This window comes from Ranitomeya variabilis, chromosome 3, assembly GCF_051348905.1.
Source record: "Ranitomeya variabilis isolate aRanVar5 chromosome 3, aRanVar5.hap1, whole genome shotgun sequence".
In the NCBI taxonomy this organism is placed as follows: Eukaryota; Metazoa; Chordata; class Amphibia; order Anura; family Dendrobatidae; genus Ranitomeya; species Ranitomeya variabilis.
In genome coordinates, this window is record NC_135234.1 from 292,702,447 (window position 1) to 292,728,934 (window position 26,488).

Consider the following 26,488-nt stretch of genomic DNA (forward strand, 5'->3'; position numbering starts at 1 on the left):
ATCCTGCTGGCACACTACTTCCTCTCGAGGTACCCAGTAGGCCATGGACGGAGATCTCCATGGATTTTATCACAGACTTGCCTTCCTCTGCTGGGAACACGGTCATCTTGGTGATTGTTGATCGTTTCTCAAAAATGTCGCACTTTGTGTCTTTGCCTTCGTTGCCTAACGCTAAGACTCTGGCTCAGGTATTTTTGCAGGAGGTGGTCAGACTGCACGGGGTCCCGTCTGACATCGTGTCTGATAGGGGTACTCAGTTTGTGGCAAAATTTTGGAAAGCATTTTGCTCACGGCTGGGGATCAAGTTGTCGCATTCTTCGGCGTTTTATCCTCAGTCAAATGGTCAGACCGAGCGTATGAACCAAAATTTGGAGCAGTACTTACGCTGTTTTGTTTCCGACAACCAGGAGGAGTGGTCGACGTTCCTTCCATTGGCTGAGTTTGCCATATATAATCACCACCAGGAATCTTCTGGGGAGTCTCCATTCTTTTGTGTTTACGGGCATCATCCTCAATTTTGTACTTTGAGTCAGGAGGGCTCTTCCGGCGTTCCGGAGGAGGACATGTTAGGAGCACAACTGTCATCCGTCTGGAGGAAAGTGAAACAGCGCCTGTTGAGCGTGGGTGCAAGGTACAAGCGTGTGGCTGACAGTAGACGTGTGCCAGGTCCGGACCTGAGTGTGGGTGACTGGGTGTGGTTGTCCACAAAAAACATAAGACTTAAAATACCATCCCTTAAATTGGGTCCTAGGTTTATTGGTCCGTTTAGGGTCGCCGCCATCGTTAACCCGATAGCTTACCGATTGGAGCTCCCTACGGTATATAAGATTCACAACGTGTTCCACAGATCGTTATTAAAAAAGGTGGTGGGTTCTGTGGACGTGGTGCCGATGCCTCCTCCAGTCTTGGTGGATGGCAATTTAGAGTTTGAAGTCTCCAAGGTGGTTGACTCTCGTGTGGTGCGCCGCACATTACAGTACTTGGTTCACTGGCGTGGTTATGGGCCGGAGGAGAGGTCTTGGGTACCAGCTTCGGACATACATGCGGACCGGCTGGTCAGTATGTTTCACCGCCGCAATCCGGACAAGCCTATAAGTCGTGAGGGCCCTGGGGTCCCTCGTAGAAGGCGGGGTACTGTCATGTCAGATGCTGTTCACACTAGGGCGTCCGACAGACAGCGGTAATTCCTCATTCGTCCACTATATGCTCAGTGGCGCCGGTTAGATTTGATCCAGATTATCCGGGGTTAATCTGGCTGGTACTCGGGTTGAGGGCTGAGTCACGCCCACTGCCTTTAAATAGTTTTGCTGGGCTTTGGGCGTCGCCGATTATAGCTTCTGTCGTGTGCTTGGTTATCTCGGTCTGGAGTGGTGGTCTAGGAGAAGGAGTTTCGTATACGGTGGTGTATTTCCCTTTGTCATATTTTCTCCTTCCTTTATTTGTATTGTTTTGCCCTGTGCACTTATAGTGTAATTCCTGTGTGACTGCGGCGTGGTGCATATTTTCCGTTATCCTTGTCTGTGCTAACTGTGGGTATTGGTGTGTGGTCTCTTCACTGGGTGGTGGGTGGTGGTTTCAGCCTAGGGTTGAAACAGGAGACAGGGTGAGGGTGGAGGCCCAGACATGCACACCATCAGTGTAAACTCTGGGAGAGGGTCAGTCAGGGTTTCCCAGAGTTGAGGGAAATCGCAGGGGCCTGGGTTATTAGCTCTTGCCTACCTAGGCTTCCCGTGACAGTCAGTCAGTCTGAAAAATTGGGCAAACTTTGAAAGTGTCCGCAAGTGCAGTGGCAAAAACCATCAAGCGCTACAAAGAAACTGGCTCAGATGAGGACCGCCCCAGGAAAGGAAGACCAAGAGTCACCTCTGCTTCTGAGGATAAGTTTATCCGAGTCACCAGCCTCAGAAATTGCAGGTTAACAGCAGCTCAGACCAGGTCAATGCCACACAGAGTTCTAGCAGCAGACACATCTCTACAACAACTGTTAAGAGGAGACTTTGTGCAGCAGGCCTTCATGGTAAAATAGCTGCTAGGAAACCACTGCTAAGGACAGGCAACAAGCAGAAGAGACTTGTTTGGGCTAAAGAACACAAGGAATGGACATTAGACCAGTGGAAATCTGTGCTTTGGTCTGATGAGTCCAAATTTGAGATCTTTGGTTCCAACCACCGTGTCTTTGTGCAACGCAGAAAAGGTGAACGGATGGACTCTACGTGCCTGGAAGCATGGAGGAAGAGGTGAGATGGTGTGGGGGTGCTTTGCTGGTGACCCTGTTGGGGATTTATTCAAAATTGAAGGCATACTGAACCAGCATGGCTACCACAGCATCTTGCAGCAGCATGCTATTCCATCCGGTTTGCGTTTAGTTGGACCATTATTTATTTTTCAACAGGACAATGACCCCAAACACACCTCCAGGCTGTGTAAGGGCTATTTGACCAAGAAGGAGAGTGATGGGGTGCTACGCCAGATGACCTGGCCTCCACAGTCACCAGACCTGAACCCAATGGAGATGGTTTGGGGTGAGCTGGACTGCAGAGTGAAGGCAAAAGGGCCAACAAGTGCTAAGCATCTCTGGGAACTCCTTCAAGATTGTTGGAAGACCATTCCCGGTGACTACCTCTTGAAGCTCCTGAAGAGAATGCTAAGAGTGTGCAAAGGAGTCATCAAAGCAAAAGGTGGCTACTTTGAAGAACCTAGAATATAAGACATAATTTCAGTTGTTGCACACTCTTTTGTTAAGTATATAATTCCACATGTGTTAATTCATAGTTTTGATGCCTTCAGTGTGAATGTACAATTTTCATAGTCATGAAAATACAGAAAAATCTTTAAATGAGAAGGTGTGTCCAAACTTTTGGCCTGTACTGTATATATATATATATATATATATATATATATATATATATATATATATATATATATATATATATATATATATATAATATAACGCTGGGAGCGTCACTCTGTCCGAAGCCTCTATAGACTGCGCAAGCGCAAGCGCCGGCGCAGTCTGGACCGCACAGAGCGACGCTCCCAGGAGATCGCGGTATGCGTAAGCGCTGAACGCACACCGCGATCTCCACCGGACAAGCAGGGACGAGCCAGGAGGCGGAGGGTGAGTATACTTACCTGACCCGTTCCACCGACGCGCTTCCGGGCCGTGACTGTCCCCCTGCTCCCGGAATCGGTGCCTGCGCAGTCCGCGCTTTCCGGCGCCATTTTCTTGAAGACACATTGCAGTGTCTTCAAGAAAATGGCGCCGGAAAGCGCGGACTGCGCAGGCGCCGACTCCGGGAGCAGGACCAAGAAAATGGCCGCACCCAGCACAGCCGCCGCGCCCAGCACAGCCACGCACAGCCGCCCACAGCAACGCACAGCCGCCGCACCCAGCACAGCCGACCATAGCCGCCCACAGCAACGCACAGGCGCCCACAGCCACGCACAGCCGCCGCACCCAGCACAGCTGCCCACAGCCACGCACAGCCACCCATAGCCACGCACAGCCGCCGCACCCAGCACAGCCGACCACAGCCACGCACAGCCGCCGCACCCAGCACAGCCGCCCACAGCCACGCACAGCCGCCGCACCCAGCACAGCCGACCACAGCCACGCACAGCCGCCGCACCCAGCACAGCCGACCACAGCCACGCACAGCCGCCGCACCCAGCACAGCCGACCACAGCCACGCACAGCCGCCGCACCCAGCACAGCCACCCATAGCCACGCACAGCCGCCGCACCCAGCACAGCCGACCACAGCCACGCACAGCCGCCGCACCCAGCACAGCCACCCATAGCCACGCACAGCCGCCGCACCCAGCACAGCCGACCACAGCCACGCACAGCCGCCGCACCCAGCACAGCCGCCCATAGCCACGCACAGCCGCCGCACCCAGCACAGCCGACCACAGCCGCCGCACCCAGCACAGCCGCCCACAGCCACGCACAGCCGCCCACAGCCACGCACAGCCGCACCCAGCACAGCCACGCACAGCCGCCGCACCCAGCACAGCCACGTACAGCCACCCATAGCCACGCACAGCCGCCGCACCCAGCACAGCCGACCACAGCCGCCGCACCCAGCACAGCCGACCACAGCCGCCGCACCCAGCACAGCCGCCCACAGCCACGCACAGCCCACAGCCACGCACAGCCGCCGCACCCAGCACAGCTGCCCACAGCCACGCACAGCCACCCATAGCCACGCACAGCCGCCGCACCCAGCACAGCCGACCACAGCCACGCACAGCCGCCGCACCCAGCACAGCCGCCCATAGCCACGCACAGCCGCCGCACCCAGCACAGCCGACCACAGCCACGCACAGCCGCCGCACCCAGCACAGCCGCCCATAGCCACGCACAGCCGCCGCACCCAGCACAGCCGACCACAGCCGCCGCACCCAGCACAGCCGCCCACAGCCACGCACAGCCGCCCACAGCCACGCACAGCCGCACCCAGCACAGCCACGCACAGCCGCCGCACCCAGCACAGCCACGTACAGCCACCCATAGCCACGCACAGCCGCCGCACCCAGCACAGCCGACCACAGCCGCCGCACCCAGCACAGCCGACCACAGCCGCCGCACCCAGCACAGCCGCCCACAGCCACGCACAGCCCACAGCCACGCACAGCCGCTGCACCCAGCACAGCCGCCGCACCCAGCACTGCCGCCGCACCCAGCACATCCGCCGCACCCAGCACAGCCATGCACAGCCGCCACAGCCACGCACAGCCGCCTACAGCCACGCACAGCCTCCCACAGCCACGCACAGCCGCCCACAGCCACGGACAGCCGCCGCACCCAGCACAGCCGCCGCACCCAGCACAGCCGCCGCACCCAGCACAGCCGCCCACAGCCACGCACAGCCCACAGCCACGCACAGCCGCCGCACCCAGCACAGCCGCCGCACCCAGCACAGCCGCCGCACCCAGCACATCCGCCGCACCCAGCACATCCGCCGCACCCAGCACAGCCATGCACAGCCGCCACAGCCACGCACAGCCGCCTACAGCCACGCACAGCCTCCCACAGCCACGCACAGCCGCCCACAGCCACGGACAGCCGCCGCACCCAGCACAGCCGCCGCACCCAGCACAGCCGCCCACAGCCACGCACAGCCGCCCACAGCCACGCACAGCCGCCGCACCCAGCACAGCCACGCACAGCCGCCCACAGCCGCCGCACCCAGCACAGCCGCCCACAGCCACGCACAACCGCTGCACCCAGCACAGCCACCCACAGCCGCCGCACCCAGCACAACCGCCGCACCCAGCACAGCCGCCGCACCCAGCACAGCCACGCACAGCCGCCACAGCCATGCACAGCCTCCGCACCCAGCACAGCCGCCTACAGCCACGGACAGCCGCCGCACCCAGCACAGCCACTGCACCCAGCACAGCCGCCGCACCCAGCACAGCCGCCCACAGCCACGCACAGCCGCCGCACCCAGCACAGCCTCCCACAGCCACGCACAGCCGCCTACAGCCACGCACAGCCGCTGCACCCAGCACAGCCGCTGCACCCAGCACAGCCACCGCACCCAGCACAGCCGTCCACAGCTGCCGCACCCAGCACAGCCGCCCGCACCCAGCACAGCCACGTCACATACAGCCGCCCGCACTCAGCACAGCCACATACAGCCGCCCGCACTCAGCACAGCCGCCTGCACTGATGGGGGCGCAGGATGGAGCAGCACGTGATAGGATGGGGGCGCAGGATGGGAGCACATGACAGGATGGGGATGAGGATGGAGCAGCACATGACACGGTGGAGCAGCACATGACAGGATGGGGGCGCAGGATGGAGCAGCACATGACACGGTGGAGCAGCACATGACAGGATGGGGGCGCAGGATGGAGCAGCACATGACACGGTGGAGCAGCACATGACAGGATGGGGATGCAGGATGGAGCAGCACATGACACGGTGGAGCAGCACATGACAGGATGGGGGCGCAGGATGGAGCAGCACATGACACGGTGGAGCAGCACATGACAGGATGGGGGCGCAGGATGGAGCAGCATATGACAGGATAGGAGCAGCACATACCAGGATGGAGACCATATTCCAATATAAATGCTCGCCACCCGGGCGTAGAACGGGTTCAATAGCTAGTATATATATATATATATAAAAGTTTACATACATTGGCAGAATTTTTGCTTTCTTGGCCTTCTTTCAGACAATATTATTTATTATTATTATTATTATTCATTTTTATAGCGCCATTTATTCCACGGCGCTTTACATGTGAAATACGGGGCAAATATAGACAAATACATTAAATATGAGCAAAAAACAAGGCACACGGGTACATAAGGAGGGAGGACCCTGCCCGCGAGGGCTCACAGTCTGCAGGGGATGGGTGATGATACACTAGGAGAGGGCAGAGCTGGTTGTGCGGCAGTTCAGTAGGTTCAGGATCACTGCAGGCTGTAGGCTTGTCGGAAGAGGTGAGTCTTCAGGTTCTTTTTGAAAGTTTCTATGGTAGGCGAGAGTCTGATGTGCTGGTGTAGAGAGTTCCAGAGTATGGGGGAAGCACGGGAGAAGTCTTGGATGCGGTTGTGGGAAGAAGAGATGAGAGGGGAGTAGAGAAGGAGGTCTTGAGAGGATCGGAGGTTGCGTGTTGGTAGGTACCGGGAGATCATGTCACAGATGTATGGAGGAGATAGGTTGTGGATGGCTTTGTAGGTCATTGTGAGGGTTTTGAACTGGAGTCTCTGGGCGATAGGAAGCCAGTGAAGGGCTTGGCATAGGGGAGAGGCTGGGGAATAGCGGGGAGACAGGTAGATTAGTCGAGCAGCAGTGTAGGATGGATTGGAGTGGTGCCAGAGTGCTAGAGGGGAGTCCAGAGAGTAGGAGGTTGCAGTAGTTGAGGCGGGAGATGATAAGGGCATGCACTAGTGTTTTTGTGGTGTCACGGTCAAGGAATGCGCGGATCCGGGAAATGTTTTTGAGTTTGAGGCGGCAGGAGGAGGCAAGGGCTTGAATATGTGGCTTGAAAGAGAGGGCAGAGTCGAGGATCACCCCGAGGCACCGGGCGTGTGGGACTGGGGAAAGTGAGCAGCCATTGACATTGATGGATAGGTCTGGTGGAGGGGTAGAGTGAGATGGGGGAAAGATGATGAATGCTGTTTTGTCCATGTTCAGTTGTAGGAAGCAAGCAGAAAAGAAGGCTGAAATAGCAGACAGACAGTGCGAGATTTTGGTAAGTAAGGAGGTGAGGTCAGGTCCGGATAGGTAGATCTGCGTGTCATCAGCATAGAGATGGTACTGCATACCGTGGGATTCTATGAGCTGTCCCAGACCGAAGGTGTAAATGGAGAAGAGTAGGGGTCCTAGAACAGAGCCTTGAGGAACACCGACTGACAAGGGGCGAGGTGAGGAGGTGGTGTGGCGGAGGGAGACACTGAATGTCCGATCTGTCAGATATGATGAGATCCAGGAAAGGGCCAAGTCTGTGATGCCAAGAGATGAGAGGATCTGTAGCAGAAGGGAGTGGTCCACAGTGTCAAAGGCAGAAGACAGGTCCAGGAGAAGGAGGACAGAGTAGTGTCGCTTGTTCCTGGCAGTAAGTAGGTCATTGGTGACTTTAGTTAGGGCAGTTTCAGTTGAGTGATGGGAACGGAAGCCAGATTGTAATCAATCAAAGAGGGAGCAGGAGGAGAGGTGAGAGGACAGTTCAAGATGGATGTGTTGCTCCAGCAATTTGGAGGCATAAGAAGAGATATCGGGCGATAGCTAGACACAGAGGATGGGTCAAGGGAGGGCTTTTTGAGGATGGGTGTGATCTTGGCATGTTTGAAGGATGAGGGGAAGACACCTGTTGTGAGTGAGAGGTTGAAGAGGTGCGTTAGGGTTGGGATGAAGACCGTGGAAAGGTTAGGGATGAGGTGGGATGGGAGCAGGTCGAGCGTGCAGGTGGTGAGGTGTGATCTTGACAGGAGGGTGGAGAGATGATCTTCTGTCATGGTGGAGAAGCTGGTTTGGGAGGAGCAGGGGTGAGCAGCTAAGAGGGGCAGTGGGCGCTGTGGGCCAAAGCTTTCTCTGATCGTATCGATCTTCTGTTTAAAGAAAGAGGCAAAGTCTTCAGCAGAAATGAGAGGGGAGGGAGGGGGTGCAGGGGGACGGAGTAGAGAACTGAAAGTGTTGAAAAGCTGTTTAGGGTTGTGAGACAGGGAGGATATGAGAGATGAGAAGTAAGTTTGTTTTGCGGCAGTGAGTGCGGACTTGAAGCTGGCGAGGGACTGCTTGTATGCGGTGAAGTGGTCAGCAGAGCGGGATCGCTTCCATCTCCGCTCAGCAATCCTGGAAGCCCGTCTCAGTTCTTTAGTCAGGCTGGTCAGCCAGGGCTGCCTGTTGACTGTACGAGTTTTGCTATGCATGAGCGGGGCGGCCGAATTGAGTGTTGCTATTATTGTGGCGTTATAAAAAGCAGCAGCAGCATCTGTGTCATGAAGGGAGGCTATGTCGGTAAGAGGGAGAAGGGACTCAGAGAGTGATTGTAAGTTGAGATGTTTGAGATTTCTGCGAGGGAGTTCGTGGAGTGGGGGTTGCACACTAGGAGAGGAGAGGGAAGAGAATGTCAGTAGGTTGTGGTCAGACAGAGGGAGGGGTGAGTTAGTGAGATTAGTAAGGGAGCAGAGGCGGGTGAAGACGAGGTCCAGCGTGTGGCCATCTTTGTGAGTGGCCTCAGAGGACCATTGAGTGAGGCCAAAGGAGGCAGTCAGTGATAAAAGTTTAGAGGCAGCTGAGGTGGAAGTGTCAATCGGGATGTTGAAATCACCCATAATGATAGTGGGGATGTCAACAGAGAGGAAATGAAGTAGCCATGTGGTGAAGTGGTCGAGAAAGTTGGAGATGGCTAGTTCTGGGGGGCGGTAGATGACAGCCAGCTGGAGGTTGGAGGGGGAATAGATGCGGATGGAGTGCACCTCAAATGAGGGAAGAGTAGCGGAGGGTGGTAGCGGGATTGGAGTGAAGGAGCAGGTGTCGGACAGGAGCAAGCCAACTCCTCCACCACGTTTGTTGGTGGAGCGAGAGGTGTGAGAGAGGTGGAGACCGCCGTAGGAAAGCGCAGCTGGAGAGGCTGAGTCAGAGGGGGTGAGCCAGGTTTCCGTGATGCCAAGGAAGGAGAGTTTGTTGGTGATGAAGAGGTCATGGATAAATGGCAGTTTGTTGCAGATGGAGCGTGCGTTCCATAGTGCTCCAGGTAAGGGGACCGGGGGAGTGGGGGCTGGATGAATGGGTATGAGGTTGTCATGGTTGGGAAAACGTGCGGAGGATCGAGGTAGGGGGTTAGAAATGAGCGTGGGGATGTGTTGAGGTGGGCCGGGATTTGGGGATACATCACCGGCAATGAGGAGTAGCAGACAGAGCGTTAGAAGGTGGGAGCAGGATAGGACATGATGTGGCCGTGTGTGTCTGGAGAAAAAGGATTGTATGTGGAGGAACAGTTCTGAGGATAAGGTGAGATGGCTGGGGAGGATGGAGGAAGAAATGACTAGTTCCTTACAAGGTGGAGGGATTGCAGGAGATTGTAAGAAGGAAAGTAGTATGGGGGTGAATGAGAAAAGAAACCGAAACATTGCAGTGGTTTGGTGTTCTGTTACCTTCCAGTCAATTCCAGTCCAATTCAGTCTAATTCAAATTCATAATTAAAAAGATGTAATTTAAAAGATGAAATGCAGCAGACTGCGTCTGTAGCAGTCGCCTGCATGTGAATATATCCCCAGTTAAGGGCAATCAGGTGTGAATGAGGAGGTGGCTGGGTATGGGAGACCAGATGTAGAGAGTTAAGCAGAGGTCATAAAGAGAGGGAGGGGTTAGACTGACCACTCAAAGAGATGCCAGAATAACATAATGAGAGACATGAAACAGGTCATGGAAACAAGCTGATAGGTAAGAAAGCGTACTAAAAAAGGATTATATGTGCTGCACCAAGACATTCAGATCCAGGGAAGGCATAGAAAATTCAAGGCAATAAACACAGACATTCAGGAGCCAGGGAGAGCTGGGGAAAAGTCAATGCATACCATGGAAATTCAAGGCAATAAACAGAGACATTCAGGAGCCAGGGAGAGCTGGGGAAAAGTCAATGCATACCATGGAAATTCAAGGCAATAAACAGAAACATTCAGGAGCCAGGGAGAGCTGGGGAAAAGTCAATGCATACCATGGAAATTCAAGGCAATAAACAGAGACATTCAGGAGCCAGGGAGAGCTGGGGAAAAGTCAATGCATACCATGGAAATTCAAGGCAATAAACAGAGACATTCAGGAGCCAGGGAGAGCTGGGGAAAAGTCAATGCATAACATGGAAATTCAAGGCAATAAACAGAGACATTCAGGAGCCAGGGAGAGCTGGGGAAAAGTCAATGCATACCATGGAAATTCAAGGCAATAAACAGAGACATTCAGGAGCCAGGGAGAGCTGGGGAAAAGTCAATGCATACCATGGAAATTCAAGGCAATAAACAGAGACATTCAGGAGCCAGGGAGAGCTGGGGAAAAGTCAATGCATACCATGGAAATTCAAGGCAATAAACAGAGACATTCAGGAGCCAGGGAGAGCTGGGGAAAAGTCAATGCATACCAAGGAAATTCAAGGCAATAAACAGAGACATTCAGGAGCCAGGGAGAGCTGGGGAAAAGTCAGTGCATACCATGAAAATTCAAGGCAATAAACAGAGATATTCAGGAGCCAGGGAGAGCTGGGGAAAAGTCAATGCATACCATGGAAATTCAAGGCAATAAACAGAGACATTCAGGAGCCAGGGAGAGCTGGGGAAAAGTCAATGCATACCATGGAAATTCAAGGCAATAAACAGAGACATTCAGGAGCCAGGGAGAGCTGGGGAAAAGTCAATGCGTACCATGGAAATTCAAGGCAATAAACAGAGACATTCAGGAACCAGGGAGAGCTGGGGAAAAGTCAATGCATACCATGGAAATTCAAGGCAATAAACAGAGACATTCAGGAGCCAGGGAGAGCTGGGGAAAAGTCAATGCATACCATGGAAATTCAAGGCAATAAACAAGGCAATATGAATGATAACACCAAAACTTTTTCTCCACTCATGGTTAGTGTTTGGGTGAAGCCATTTATTGTCAAACTACTGTTTTTTCCCTTTTTAAATCATAATGACAACCCAAAACATCCAAATGACCCTGATCAAAATCACATACCCCATTTCTTAATATCGTGTATTGCCACCTCTAACATCAATGACAGCTTGAAGTCTTTTGTGGTAGTTGTGGATGAGGTTCTTTATTTCCTCAGATGGTAAAGCTGCCCACTCTTCTTGGCAAAAAGCCTCCAGTTCCTGTAAATTGAGATTTCCCCAGAGTGGCTCAATGATATTGAGGCCAGGAGACTGAGATTGCCACTCCAGAACCTTCACTTTGTTATGCTGGAGCCAATGACAGGTTGACTTGGCCTTGTGTTTCATATCGTTGTCATGATGGAACGTCCAAGTACGTCCCATGCGCAGCTTCCGGGCTGATGAATAAAAATTTGCCTCCAGTATTTGCTGCTAACGTGCTGCATTCATCTTTCCTTAACTTTGACCAAGTTTCCTGTGCCTTTGTAGCTCACACATCCCCAAAACATCAGCGATTCATCTCCGTGCTTTACAGCAGGAATGGTGTTCCTTTCATCATAGGTCTTGTTGACCTCTCTCCAAATGTAACTTTTATGGTTGTGGCCAAAAAGTTCTATTTTGGTCACATTACTCCAAATTACCTTGTTCCAGAAGTTTTGAGGCTTGTCTGTGTGCTGTTTTGCGTATTGTAGGCAAGATACTTTGTGGCATTTGTGCAGTAATAGCTTTCTTCTGGTGACTCGACCATGCAGCCCATTTTTCTTCAAGTGCCTCCTTATTGTGGAGCTTGAAACAGGCACATCGCTAGTTTTCAGAGAGTCCGGTATTTCAGCTGATGTTATTTGTGGGTTTTTCTTTGTATTCCGAACAATTTCCCTGGCAGTTGTGGAGACAATTTTTGTTGGTCTACCTGACCGTGGTTTTTGTTTTTACAAAGCCCCTGATTTTACATTTGTTAATTACAGTTTGAACGCTGCTGACTGGCATCATCAATTCCTTGGATATCTTTTTGTATCCCTTTCCTGTTTTATACAGATCAATTACCTTTTCCCGTAGATCCATTGACAATTCTTTTGCTTTGCCCATGACTCACAATCCCAAAATGTCAGTGGCTAGATGAAAGATGCAAGAGTCTGTCTGGATCCCAGAAACTCACTCAGCTTTTATTCACACATACTGATTACAAACAAACAGGTCACAGGTGAGGATGTTAACTTTAGTAGCCATTCAAACCCATTTGTGTCAACTTCTGTGCATGTTATCAGGCCAAAATCACAACGGTATGTGAACTTTTGATCAGGGTCATTTGGATGTTTTGGGTTGTCATTGTGATTTAAAAAGAGAAAACAGTAATTTGACAATAAATGGCTTCACCCAACCACTAACCACGAGTGGAGAAAAAGTTTTGGTGTTATCATTCATATTCTCTGAAAAAAGGGCCAAGAAAGCAAAAATTCTGCCAGGGTACGTAAACTTTTGAGCACAACTGTACCCTTAACCCTTTTAAATTTCATACCTGCAGTTTAGATGGTCTTTTATTACTTGTACAGAAAATCGGTTGCATATGCAAGTGTTCCATCCCCTCAATCAACATGCCAAGCACCCCCCTTTAGCTTGATTGACAGAGCTTGCTTGCCTAGAGCAATACCTGCCTGAATTGAATCACCTGGCCTTGCAGGACTGCACTAACTCTCATGGGCCTAATAGGCGTGTACACTCAGTGTCAGAACGGGCGCCCTTTCATCCCTCTCTCCCGTTTGTGGAGCCGCTCTTAATGTGAATGTTTACAATAGCATGTAGGTTCAGCAGCCAGGAGAGGAGGATGACAGAATGTATGCACTGTCATGAATCCCCAATGGCTAGGGATAGCACAGGACAAGCAAGTATAACAAATATCGGACGAGCTCTAGGGTGATGGAACCTGGGCTGACCGCTGCCCTACGCCTGACAAACGCAACTAGAGATAGCCAGGGAGCGTGCCTACGTTGGTTCTAGACGCCACGCACCAGCCTAAGAGCTAACTAGTACTGCAGAGAAAACAAAGACCTCACTTGCCTCCAGAGGAATTAACCCCAAAAGGTATAGTTGCCCCCCACATGTATTGACGGTGAAATGAGAGGAAGGCACACACATAGAGATGATGTATATAGCTTTAGCAAATTGAGGCCCGCTGAAAACTAGAAAGCAGAGCGATACAAAAGGGGACTGAGCGGTCAGCAAAAAACCCTAATCAAAAAACCATCCTGAGATTACAAGAACCCATGTGCCAACTCATGGCACATGGGGAGAACCTCAGTCCATTAGAGCAACCAGCTAGCATAGAGACATTCTAAGCAAGCTGGACCAAAAACCAAACAACTGAAAATCAGCACTTAGCTTATCCTGAAAGATCTGGGAGCAGGTAGGCAGGAACCAAACAGAGCACATCTGAACACATTGATAGCCGGCAAGGGAAATGACAGAAAGGCCAGGTAAAATAGGAAACACCCAGCCCCACAAACAGAATCCACAACAGTACCCCTCCCTTGAGGAGGGGTCACCGAACCCTCACGAGAACCCCCAGGGCGATCAGGGTGAGCTCTATGGAAGGCGCGGACCAAATCAGTCGCATGAACATCGGAGGCGACCACCCAGGAATTATCCTCCTGACCATAACCCTTCCACTTAACCAAATACTGGAGTTTGCGTCTGGAAACACGAGAATCCAAGATCTTTTCAACAACATACTCCAATTCTCCCTCCACCAGCACCGGAGCAGGAGGCTCGACCGAAGGAACAACGGGCACCTCATACCTCCGCAACAACGACCGATGGAAAACATTATGAATAGCAAACGATGCTGGGAGATCCAAACGGAAAGATACAGGGTTAAGAATCTCCGAGATCCTATAAGGACCGATGAACCGAGGCTTGAACTTAGGAGAAGAGACCTTCATAGGGACAAAACGAGAAGACAACCACACCAAGTCCCCAACAAGAAGTCGGGGACCCACGCGGCGACGGCGATTAGCAAACTGCTGAGTCTTCTCCTGAGATAACTTCAAATTGTCCACCACCTGATTCCAAATCTGATGTAGCCTGGCCACCACCACGTCCACTCCAGGACAATCCGAAGATTCCCCCTGACCAGAGGAAAAACGAGGATGAAACCCCGAATTACAAAAAAAAGGAGAGACCAACGTGGCAGAACTAGCCCGATTATTAAGAGCAAATTCGGCCAGTGGCAAAAAAGCAACCCAGTCATCCTGATCAGCAGAAACAAAACACCTCAAATAAGTTTCCAAGGTCTGATTAGTTCGCTCCGTCTGGCCATTCGTCTGAGGATGGAATGCAGACGAGAAAGACAAATCAATGCCCATCTTGGCACAAAACGTCCGCCAAAATCTAGACACAAACTGGGATCCCCTGTCAGAAACGATATTCTCCGGAATCCCATGCAAACGAACCACGTTCTGAAAAAACAAAGGAACCAACTCAGAGGAGGAGGGCAACTTAGGCAAGGGCACCAAATGAACCATCTTAGAAAAGCGGTCACACACAACCCAGATAACGGACATTTTCTGTGAAACCGGGAGATCAGAAATAAAATCCATGGAAATGTGCGTCCAAGGCCTCTTCGGGATGGGCAATGATAACAACAACCCACTAGCCCATGAACAGCAAGGCTTAGCTCGAGCACACACTTCACAAGACTGCACAAAGGTACGCACATCCCTAGACAAGGAAGGCCACCAAAAAGACCTGGCCACCAAGTCTCTTGTACCAAATATTCCAGGATGACCAGCCAACACAGAAGAATGGACCTCGGAGATGACTCTACTGGTCCAATCATCCGGAACAAACAGTCTTTCTGGTGGACATCGATCCGGTTTATCCACCTGAAACTCCTGCAATGCGCGTCGCAAGTTTGGGAATACGGCGGACAATATTACCCCATCCCTAAGGATACCAGCAGGCCCAGTGTCTCCAGGAGAGTCAGGCACAAAACTCCTGGAAAGAGCATCTGCCTTCACATTCTTTGAACCTGGCAGGTATGAAACCACGAAATTGAAACGAGAAAAAAATAACGACCAACGAGCCTGTCTAGGATTCAAACGCCTGGCAGACTCAAGGTAAATGAGATTCTTGTGATCAGTCAAGACCACCACGCGATGTTTAGCACCCTCAAGCCAATGACGCCACTCCTCAAATGCCCACTTCATGGCCAAAAGCTCCCGATTACCCACATCATAATTGCGCTCGGCGGGCGAGAATTTTCTAGAGAAGAAAGCACATGGCTTCATCACCGAGCCATTAGAACTTCTCTGTGACAAAACCGCCCCCGCTCCAATCTCGGAAGCATCAACCTCCACCTGAAAAGGAAGTGAAACATCTGGTTGACACAACACAGGAGCAGAAGAAAACCGGCGCTTAAGTTCCCGAAAGGCCTCCACGGCCGCAGGAGACCAATCAGCAACATCAGCACCCTTTTTAGTCAAATCAGTCAAAGGTTTAACAATACTGGAAAAATTAGCAATGAACCGACGATAAAAATTAGCAAACCCCAAGAACTTCTGAAGGCTCTTAACAGATGTAGGTTGTGTCCAGTCACAAATAGCCTGAACCTTAACGGGATCCATCTCAATAGTAGAAGGAGAAAAAATGTACCCCAAAAAAGAAATCTTCTGGACTCCGAAGAGACACTTTGAGCCCTTCACAAACAGAGAATTGGCCCACAAAACCTGAAACACCTTCCTGACCTGTAGAACATGAGATTCCCAGTCATCAGAAAACACCAAAATATCATCCAAATACACAATCATAAACTTATCCAGATATTCACGGAAAATATTGTGCATAAAGGACTGAAAGACTGACGGAGCATTGGAGAGTCCAAAAGGCATTACCAAATACTCAAAATGGCCCTCAGGCGTATTAAATGCGGTTTTCCACTCATCACCCTGTTTTATCCGCACCAGATTATACGCACCACGAAGATCTATTTTAGTGAACCACCTAGCCCCCTTAATGCGAGCAAACAAATCAGTAAATAATGGCAATGGATATTGGTATTTCACTGTAATCTTATTCAGAAGGCGATAATCTATACAAGGCCTCAGGGAACCATCTTTTTTTGCCACGAAAAAAAAACCTGCTCCCAGAGGGGACGAAGATGGACGAATATGTCCCTTTTCCAAGGACTCCTTAATATAATTCCGCATAGCAGTATGCTCTGGCAGTGACAGATTAAATAAACGACCCTTAGGGAACTTACTGCCAGGAATCAATTCTATAGCACAGTCACACTCTCTATGAGGAGGGAGCGAATTGAGCTTAGGCTCCTCAAAAACATCCCTATAATCCGACAAAAACGCAGGGATCTCCGAAGGAGTAGATGAAGCGATAGAAATCGGAGGTGCATCATCATGAACCCCCTGACATCCCCAGCTTAGCACAGACATTGTTTTCCAGTCCAGGACAGGATTATGAGTTTGTAACCATGGCAGACCAAGCACTAGTACATCATGTAAATTATACAGTACAAGGAAGCGAATCACCTCCTGATGAACGGGAGTCATGCGCATGGTCACTTGTGTCCAATACTGCGGTTTATTTATAGCCAATGGTGTAGAATCAATTCCCTTCAGAGGAATAGGAACTTCCAGAGGCTCTAGACTAAAACCGAAGCGTTTAGCAAATGACCAATCCATAAGACTCAGGGCAGCGCCTGAATCCACATAGGCATCGACGGAAATGGAAGACAGTGAAAAAAATCAGAGTCACAGACAAAATGAACTTAGACTGCAGAGTATCAATGGCCAAAGATTTATCAACCCTTTTTGTGCGTTTAGAGCATGCTGATATAACATGAGCTGAATCACCACAATAAAAACACAAACCATTTTTCCGCCTATAATTTTGCCGTTCACTTCTGGACTGAATTCTATCACATTGCATAGTCTCAGGTGCCTGTTCAGAAGACACCGCCAACTGGTGCACGGGTTTGCGCTCCCGTAAACGCCGATCAATCTGAATGGCCATAGCCATAGACTCATTCAGACCTGTAGGCGCAGGGAACCCCACCATAATATCCTTAATGGCCTCAGAAAGACCATTTCTGAAGTTTGCAGCCAGGGCGCACTCATTCCACTGAGTAAGCACCGACCATTTCCGAAATTTCTGACAATATATTTCCGCTTCATCATGCCCCTGAGAGAGGGCTAATAAAGCCTTTTCAGCCTGAATCTCTAGGTTAGGTTCCTCATAGAGCAATCCCAATGCCAGAAAAAACGCATCCACACTGAGCAATGCAGGATCCCCTGGTGCCAATGCAAATGCCCAATTCTGAGGGTCGCCCCGTAGGAACGATATAACAATCTTGACCTGTTGAGCAGGGTCTCCAGAGGAGCGAGATTTCAAAGAGAGAAACAATTTACAATTGTTCCTGAAATTCAGGAAGGTAGATCTATCTCCAGAAAAAAACTCTGGAATAGGAATTCTAGGTTCAGACATAGGAGTGTGAACAATGAAATCCTGTATGTTTTGAACCTTTGCCGCGAGATTACTCAGGCTGGAAGCCAAACTCTGGACATCCATGATAAACAGCTAAGATCAGAGCCATTCAAGGGTTAAGAGGAGGTAAGAAGCAGCTAGACAGCAATTAAGGGCTAGGCAGCAAAACTCTGAAGGAAAAAAAAAAAATTTCCCTTGAACACTTCTTTTTCTCCTGCTTCAGCCCCAACAATTAACACTTTGTTGGCCGGCTATACTGTCATGAATCCCCAATGGCTAGGGATAGCACAGGACAAGCAAGTATAACAAATATCGGACGAGCTCTAGGGTGATGGAACCTGGGCTGACCGCTGCCCTACGCCTGACAAACGCAACTAGAGATAGGCAGGGAGCGTGCCTACGTTGGTTCTAGACGCCACGCACCAGCCTAAGAGCTAACTAGTACTGCAGAGAAAACAAAGACCTCACTTGCCTCCAGAGGAATTAACCCCAAAAGGTATAGTTGCCCCCCACATGTATTGACGGTGAAATGAGCGGAAGGCACACACATAGAGATGATGTATATAGCTTTAGCAAATTGAGGCCCGCTGAAAACTAGAAAGCAGAGCGATACAAAAGGGGACTGAGCGGTCAGCAAAAAACCCTAATCAAAAAACCATCTTGAGATTACAAGAACCCATGTGCCAACTCATGGCACATGGGGAGAACCTCAGTCCACTAGAGCAACCAGCTAGCATAGAGACATTCTAAGCAAGCTGGACCAAAAACCAAACAACTGAAAATCAGCACTTAGCTTATCCTGAAAGATCTGGGAGCAGGTAGGCAGGAACCAAACAGAGCACATCTGAACACATTGATAGCCGGCAAGGGAAATGACAGAAAGGCCAGGTAAAATAGGAAACACCCAGCCTCTGATGGACAGGTGGAAACCAAAGGCCGCAACCCACCAAAGTCACCCAGTACCAGCAGTAACCACCAGAGGGAGCCCACAAACAGAATCCACAACAATGCACCATTGGCTCCTGAAGGGTCCATGCAGAAGTGCAAGGCTGAAGATTCAATAAAAGCAACATTTGCTGTGAGCAAGCGAGTGCTGTCAATCAATCTAAAGGGAGTTGCACAGCATGTTGATTGAGGGCCCCAACAGTGACTGAGCCCTTGGCCATGTCATATTTGCACTAAGGAGCCCTCATTTGTATTTAGAACAGAACTGTTTTTCTTTACAACAAAATAAAGGAAATAAGAATGAATATGTAATTTAAGTAGAGTTTTTTTGGAGGATTGGGGTGACATACTACCATTTATTAAATTTGCCACTATTGACTGTAAATGCAGTAATTGATAAAGGGGAAATCCTCCCAAAAGATCTGATCAAGGAAGCATGAACACACATTGGATTCTGTAAGCTCAATTTTTTCTCCATATATTGTCAAAACTTCAAACTCTTTTGGCTGTATTCAGAGGTTTATGTTACTGGAAAACTGTGACACAACATTCAAATGAAATGCCATTACTTTATTTTGATTCTCTGCCCACCAGGAGTACTCAGTGCCGCTTTTGTTGAGACAGATGTGACAGCACTTAGCTTCATACATTAAGCACCAGGTAACAGCAACCGGCTACTCCCATGAATTAAGAACAGATACCAAAACCCAGATTCCATACAAAAAAACTTTGCAACACTGTCTCGTTTCTGGAACAAAGTTGCCACTTGTATCCAAAAAACTGAAGAAAGGGTTGTTGGTGAATACATTTTATTGTAGTACTAACAGTTATTCACCAGAGACCTATGTGGTCAAGCAACTTTTATCACGGAGTAAAGCCCAGTGATGTGGGCCAACTTGCTAGTCCCCTGAAGTTTAATGTACACAGCACGTCTACAGAACCAGCTGTTTGGAAAACCATAGGTAGATAAATACATGTTGTTCATACAAGCATAGTCTGAAGGATCTAATTTTGGGGTAAAAACTGTATTTGATTATAAATTAAGTTGGACAGTTTCAGTGGAGAAGCAAAAAAAAAAATGTGAATTTACAATTTTTGGACCATATGTTCTATCAGGAAAAAAACTATTTCCTACCTTACATAGTATTTGATTATCATGATTTAAAAACGATCTATGGAAATAACTTTGGCACAAGTTACCATACCACATCCTGCCAAAAGGTTTAATGTTCAATCAACCGTCACCAAACGGGTTATGAATGGTGCCACCCCTGTAAATGGTAGAACAGATATTTATGGCACTATATATATATATATATATATATATATATATATATATATATATATATATATATATATATATATATATTCACACACTGTATATATATATATAACTTTTATTAAAATCTGCATGTCAAAGGCAACGGTCAGAACACTGAATTGACGGTCCAAATGCTAACCTCTATATTCACAGCTACCGTGGTCCATTTGCAGCATCAATAATGAAAAAAAAATAATAATTGACACTGCTGGTTATAAACCAAGCAAGCACCTTTTACTTTACTAGAGCATATATACCATGAGAGGGGGACGCAAAAGCTTTCCTTATGCCCTAATTCAAGTGTACTGGTCCCAATGCAGCTTTAAATTGGTGAAATAACAAGAGCGCTTCTCATCTCCGGACGGAGCCCTACAGAGGGTCCCTCCCAACAACACCTCCCTCTTTCAGAAGCACACAAGGTTGCTCTGTTCTCAAGAGCTCACAATCTTACTAGACTGGCAACTGGATTCGATATTTAGTATAGTTCATAAATCAAAGTAGTAAGGAAAAAAAAGTCTAGAATTTCATTACAGTTGAAACAAAAGCCAAAATAGATGCCAGTGGACAAAGGAACTGACTGAGCAAAAATACATAGAAATCCACCAAGATTTATTATTATCTGTACATACAGAAGGACTCCATGTAGCCATTCTTCACTTCTCATTAATATAATGACTATAAAACAGCAATGCACCATTATATATTTTTAGCAATTCGGTTATATAAAAACAAGAAAACACAATTCAGCTGGAAGTGTCAGACCAACACAAATATTTGAGAACAATGGCCATATGCCCCAAAACTTAAAACCCTAAATGAACATTAAAACTAGAAAAGTAGACTGTAGGGACATGGGGAAAAAGAGGGATACATGAAAACAAAGAGATTATAAACAAAAGGCACCATGAAGGCGAAGTAAAAGGAATGACAGACAGAAACTTGGCACATGCGGTCACAACACGCACGCCGTAGTAACTAATATACAGTAGTGTCACTGGACCACAAGAAACTCTGGATCCCCTGCTAGCCCAGTCTCCCATATTCTGCAGCAGATGGGGGGATCCTTGGCAGCATCCCCTCCCCAATCTTAACTCACAAGATGCCGTCTGCTGGGTTAACCCTTCTTAAAGCGACAAATGACATTTCTAATGTAAATCTCTTGGTAAAGAAATGAGAAGTAGCATGTCTCACCTGCTCCCTGTGTGTGTCTGCTGTGCCTGCAGTCAATCTTCAGTGTCAGGAAGAAGCATGAAAGAAAATAACACACGTTTAGTTCAAAGCTCCTTATTTGGGCCGTGATGTCAGGGGGGAAATTGCTAATCTGAGGTCCGCCCTCAGCTCCCCCTCCATCTCTGCCACCTCTTCCTCTCATCATTTCTATGTCTCCAGCATCTTTTTTATATATATTTTGTGTACAATTTCCTGCTCTGTGAGGCTGATGCTCACTGGATAGAGAACATAGTCAAGGTTATGCTTGAAATAGACTAGAAAGGGTGCATGGGGTGTCACACTGGAGAGAAAGAGCACACAGGAGGGAGAAAGAAAGACAAAGGTTGTCAGGAGAGGAGATGTCACTCCTGGGTCATCAGCACCTCCACTGTTATCCCAGCTAAAAACTTACACTGCAATACTGTTTAATACCCCAAGGTCACCAGGTAAGCCGGAGAAAAGAATAGCATTGCATTGGATGACTCTGTCTCACGTAAAATGCTTTCACAGGAGAAGGTCAGCGATGACATCACTAAAGGCAGGAAAAGGTTTTACATAAAAGGAAGGAAAAATTCTATGCAAAGACTATATTTCACCAGCTCAAGACAGGGTTATTTTACTCCATTCCTGACCAGGCACATTTTTAGGTTATAGCACACATGTGCTATTAAACATTTCCTTTGCATATTATAATAATTTTTGCCTCTTTTTAGCGATACACAGGGCTTAACTTTTATGTCATTTTTATTTTATATTCCTTTTTTTGCTGATATTGAGGAAAAATGTCAATAAAAACAAGAAATACATGTGTATTTTTCACCTTTTTTTTTTACGACCACAAAGGACCACTAAAAAACATTTTAAATTTTCCTTTCAATAGAAATTATTTTTACCTGGACATATTTTTTCAGACCAGAGTGTTTGATTTTTTTCTTGCTTTTCTCATATATTTTACATACTGTGCACCCATAAGGTCTTAAAAGATCTTTGGGAGGAATTTTAACATATTAATGTATTATTTGTATTCCTGATTTCCCCTGTAACTGAGATATTCACTCCAGTTTCAAAAGTACCGGTAATTTAGCTTTCAGGCTGCATAGGAGAGCTGACAGACACCTAGGAGCCAACAACTCCTGCTCCCTCCCTACACAGCTAAAACAAGACTTCTGGGTCCCGAGGATGAAGAACTGTCAGTGCTTCCTAATCTGGATACACAACACTTGTTCAGAATTGAGTACACAGTGATCAAGAAAGAAAACGTGATAAATCATGCTTACATTCCTGAGGAGGAGTCTAGTTGTGTCCCTATTGTACCCTGATGCCATTGTAATATCAGGGATCACTGTATTTAATTTGTGTTCTGTACAGAGCATAAAGGCAAAGCAGAGACCTGTAAGGAAGTGGCCACCAGGCACCGAACATACAGGTATAGTTTGCTTACATGCTTAAAGGGAATCTGTCACCAGACTTGTACCACCTAATCTGAGAACAGCATCATGTAGAGACGTTGTGTCAGTTAATGGGCTGCTTGCTGTTGTTTTGATAACATCATTTTTTTTTAATCAGCAGATTATCAGTAAAGGACTGCTGCCATGTAGTCCTCCATATTCCTGACCTCTGTGTAACCACATCACCACTGATGGTGTAGTGTACACAGAAAGCTGCAAAGCAGTGGTGTGGGCATGGCTATAAAGAGTGGAGCAACATTCCACAGGCCACAATCAACAACCAGATCAACTATATGCGAAATATGTTGCACTGCGTGAGGCAAATGGTGGTCACACCAGATACTGACTTGTTTTCTGACCCCCTCGGATCCACGCAATACTATAAAACTGCACATTTTAGAATGGCCTTTTATTGTGGCCAGCCTAAGGCACACCTGTGCAATAATCAGGAGGTCTCAACACCATCTTGCTATGCCACACCTGCGAGGTGGATGGACTGTCTCGGCAAAGGAGAAGTGCTCACTAACACAGGTTTAGACAAATTTGTGAACAATAATTGAGAGAAAAAGGCCTTTTGTGTACATAGAAAAAGTATAACTAAATAGTATACTAAATTACTAAATAGTATAATTCAACATAAATGGGGAGATGACCCATTTCCAAGACTTAGTCTGAGTAAGTAATGTGGTTATTACCGTATATACTCGAGTATAAGCCGACCCTAGTATAACATCTAATTTTGCCACGAAAAACTGGGAAAATTTATGGACTTGAGTATAAGTATCCCCATTCTGGTATGCACGGACTCCTCATCCCTATCCTTGTATGCATGGCTCCTCATCCCTATCCTTGTATACATGGTTCCTCATCCCTATCTTGGTATGCAATGTTCCTCATCCCTATCCAGGTATGTGTCACGAATAGTGTTGAGCATTCCGATACCGCAAGTATCGGGTATCGGCCGATACTTGCGGTATCGGAATTCCGATACCGAGTTCCGATACTTTTGTGGTATCGGGAATCGGTATCGGAACCATATTCATGTGTAAAATAAAGAATTAAAATAAAAAATATGGATATACTCACCTCTCCGGTGGCCCCTGGATCTTACCGCTGTAACCGGGAGCCTCGGTTCCTAAGAATGAGCGCGTGAAGGGCCTTCGATGACGTCGCGGCTTCTGATTGGTCGGGTGACCGCTCATGTGACCGCTCATGCGACCAATCAGAAGCTGCGACGTCAGCCGCGACGTCATCGACGGTCCATCACGGGCTCATTCTTAGGAATGGAGGCTCCCGGTTACAGCGGTAAGGTCCAGGGGCCGCCGGAGAGATGAGTATATCCATATATATCCATATACTCACCTCTCCGGTGGCCCCTGGATCTTACCGTAATTTCAGGTCCTGAATGCCTAATTCTGCATTGAGGACCTGAAAATTACGTCACGGCTTGCTGTGATTGGTCGCGTCGTGGTCACATGGGCGGCACGCGACCAATCACAAGCCGTGACGTCACGGAAGGAAGTAAACGCGCGCATTTTAAGCAAAGAACGCTCCCGGTTCCCTCGGTAAGGTCCAGGCTGCATCGGAGAGGTGAGTATAGCAATATTTTTTATTTTAATTCTTTATTTTACACATTAATGTTGTTTTGATACCGATACCCGATACCACAAAAGTATCGGATCTCGGTATCGGAATTCCGATACCCGCAAGTATCGGCCGATACCCGATACTTGCGGTATCGGAATGCTTAACACTAATGGCATCCGATCCGATTTTTTATCGGATCGGATGCCATGCAGGAGGTCTTTGGGTCCAAACAACAGAGCTCCGGTGCAGAGCGTCTAGGCCTGGGACTTCCGGTAGGCCAGGCGCAGCTCCCGGAAGTCCCAGGCCTCTGCGTCGGATCTGTGTTGTTTGGGCGGCATTGCGCTGCTCCCTGCTCCCTGCTGCGCCGGCCAGAAGTCCCAGGCTGCACTTCTGAGGCCTGAGGAGATCGCTGTCTGGAGGCCCTGTGATTGCTGTCTGGAGGCCCTGTGATTGCTGTCTGGAGGCCCAGTGATTGCTGTCTGGAGGCCCTGTGATTGCTGTCTGGAGGCCCTGTGATTGCTGTCTGGAGGCCCTGTGATTGCTGTCTGGAGGCCCTGTGATTGCTGTCTGGAGGCCCTGTGATTGCTGTCTGGAGGCCCTGTGATTGCTGTCTGGAGGCCCTGTGATTGCTGTCTGGAGGCCCTGTGATTGCTGTCTGGAGGCCCTGTGATTGCTTTCTGGAGGCCCTGTGATTGCTGTCTGGAGGCCCTGTGATTGCTGTCTGGAGGCCCTGTGACTACTACAGCAACCATCATCCAGTGAACTGTGGGGTGTCATTGGCCATTACTGAGATAAGTGAGAGGGAGGCATCAGTGATGGCGAACCTGTGGCAGTCCAGCTGTTGCAAAACTACAATTCCCATCATGGCTGGCCATTCAAAGCAAAGGCTTTGGCTGTGAAGACATGATGGGAATTGTAGTTTTGCAACAGCTGGAGTGCCACAGGTTCGCCATCACTGGAAGAATTCCCCCTCCCCCTCACTTATCTTAGTTCACGGCACCCCACACAAGTTAAATAATAGCAAGACCAACAAAAGAAACCAACTGACAGATGAACAAAGAAGTCACTAAGCAGGTAAGTTAATTCTAATTATACATATTTGTTATTTAAACTATACATGTCGCAAAATTATGGTTTTTTATCAAGGTGACACACCACCCAAGTTATGCTCGGTTTTTTGGCGAATTTTGACACACCAAGCTCAAAAGGTTGCCCATCACTGGTGTAGTGAGAAGAGCTTCCTATGCAGTATGAAGAGCGGGGGTCAGAAAGCCCACAGCATGTGTCTGGAAAGCCATGGAACCTCCTAGAAGTAAACTCAGAATATGGCATATTTATATTATCGTGACAGTATGCATGGCCATCTCATCCCTATGCTTGTATGCATAGTTACTCATCCCTGTCCTGGTATGCAATGTTCCTCATTAGGGTTGAGCGAAACGGATCGGTCATTTTCATAAGTCGCCGACTTTTGGCAAAGTTGGGTTTCATGAAACCCGACCCGATCCCTGTGTGGGGTCGGCCATGCGGTACGCGACTTTCGCGCCAAAGTCGCGTTTCAATGACGCTAAAAGCGCCATTTCTCAGCCAATGAAGGCGGACGCAGAGTGTGTGCAGCGTGATGACATAGATCTCAGTCCCCACCATCTTAGAGAAGGGCATTGCAGTGATTGGCTTGCTTTCTGTGGCGTCACAGGGGCTATAAAGGGGCGTTCCCACCGACCGCCATCTTACTGCTGCTGATCTGAGCGTAGGGAGAGGTGCCGCTTCGTCAGAAGCAGGGATAGTGTTAGGCAGGGTACATTCACCCCCAAACCGCTTGTGCTGTAGCGATTTCCACTGTCCAACACCACCTTTTGTTTGCAGGGACAGTGGAGGCTACTTTTTTTTTTTTCCTCAGCGCTGTAGCTCATTGGGCTGCCCTAGAAGGCTCCCTGATAGCTGCATTGCTCTTTGTATGCCGCTGTGCAAACCAACTGCTTTTTTCAAAGCACAAATCCTGTTGCTCCTTCCTTTCTGCACAGCTATCCTGTTTGTCCACACTTTTGTTTTTTTTTTGTGCAGCTGTCCACTCCTTGTTATTGCTGCCTGCCATACCTTGCTGAGATTACTGAAGGGAGATAGTAATTGTAGGACAGTCCCTTTTTTTTTTTTTTTTTTTTTAAATCTCCCTGAAAAAAAAAAAAAAATTGTGGGAGATTAAGATTGGCATTTCTGCTTGAGTGCCAGTCCTGTGTGTGCCATCTGTCTCAAATTATTGGGGCACATAAAACCTAGTGTGTCATACTGGGAATTTTTTTTTTTTTTTTTAATTCTCCCTTAAAAAAAAAACATAGTGGGAGATTAAGATTGGCATTTGTGTTTGAGTGCCGGTCCTG

At 48.6% G+C, this 26,488-nt stretch overlaps 1 protein-coding gene across 3 annotated transcripts in view; it reads right to left on the reverse strand.

Annotated features, from left to right (window-relative positions):
- The window catches only part of HIVEP3 (HIVEP zinc finger 3), a 1,468,651-nt gene that overhangs the window by 621,582 nt on the left and 820,581 nt on the right, over positions 1–26,488 (reverse strand). For all 3 annotated transcript variants that reach the window (XM_077295551.1, XM_077295549.1, XM_077295552.1), the window contains one exon: positions 21,058–21,094. The gene's annotated coding sequence lies outside the window, so the exon portion shown is untranslated. The remainder of the gene's footprint in view (positions 1–21,057; positions 21,095–26,488) is intronic.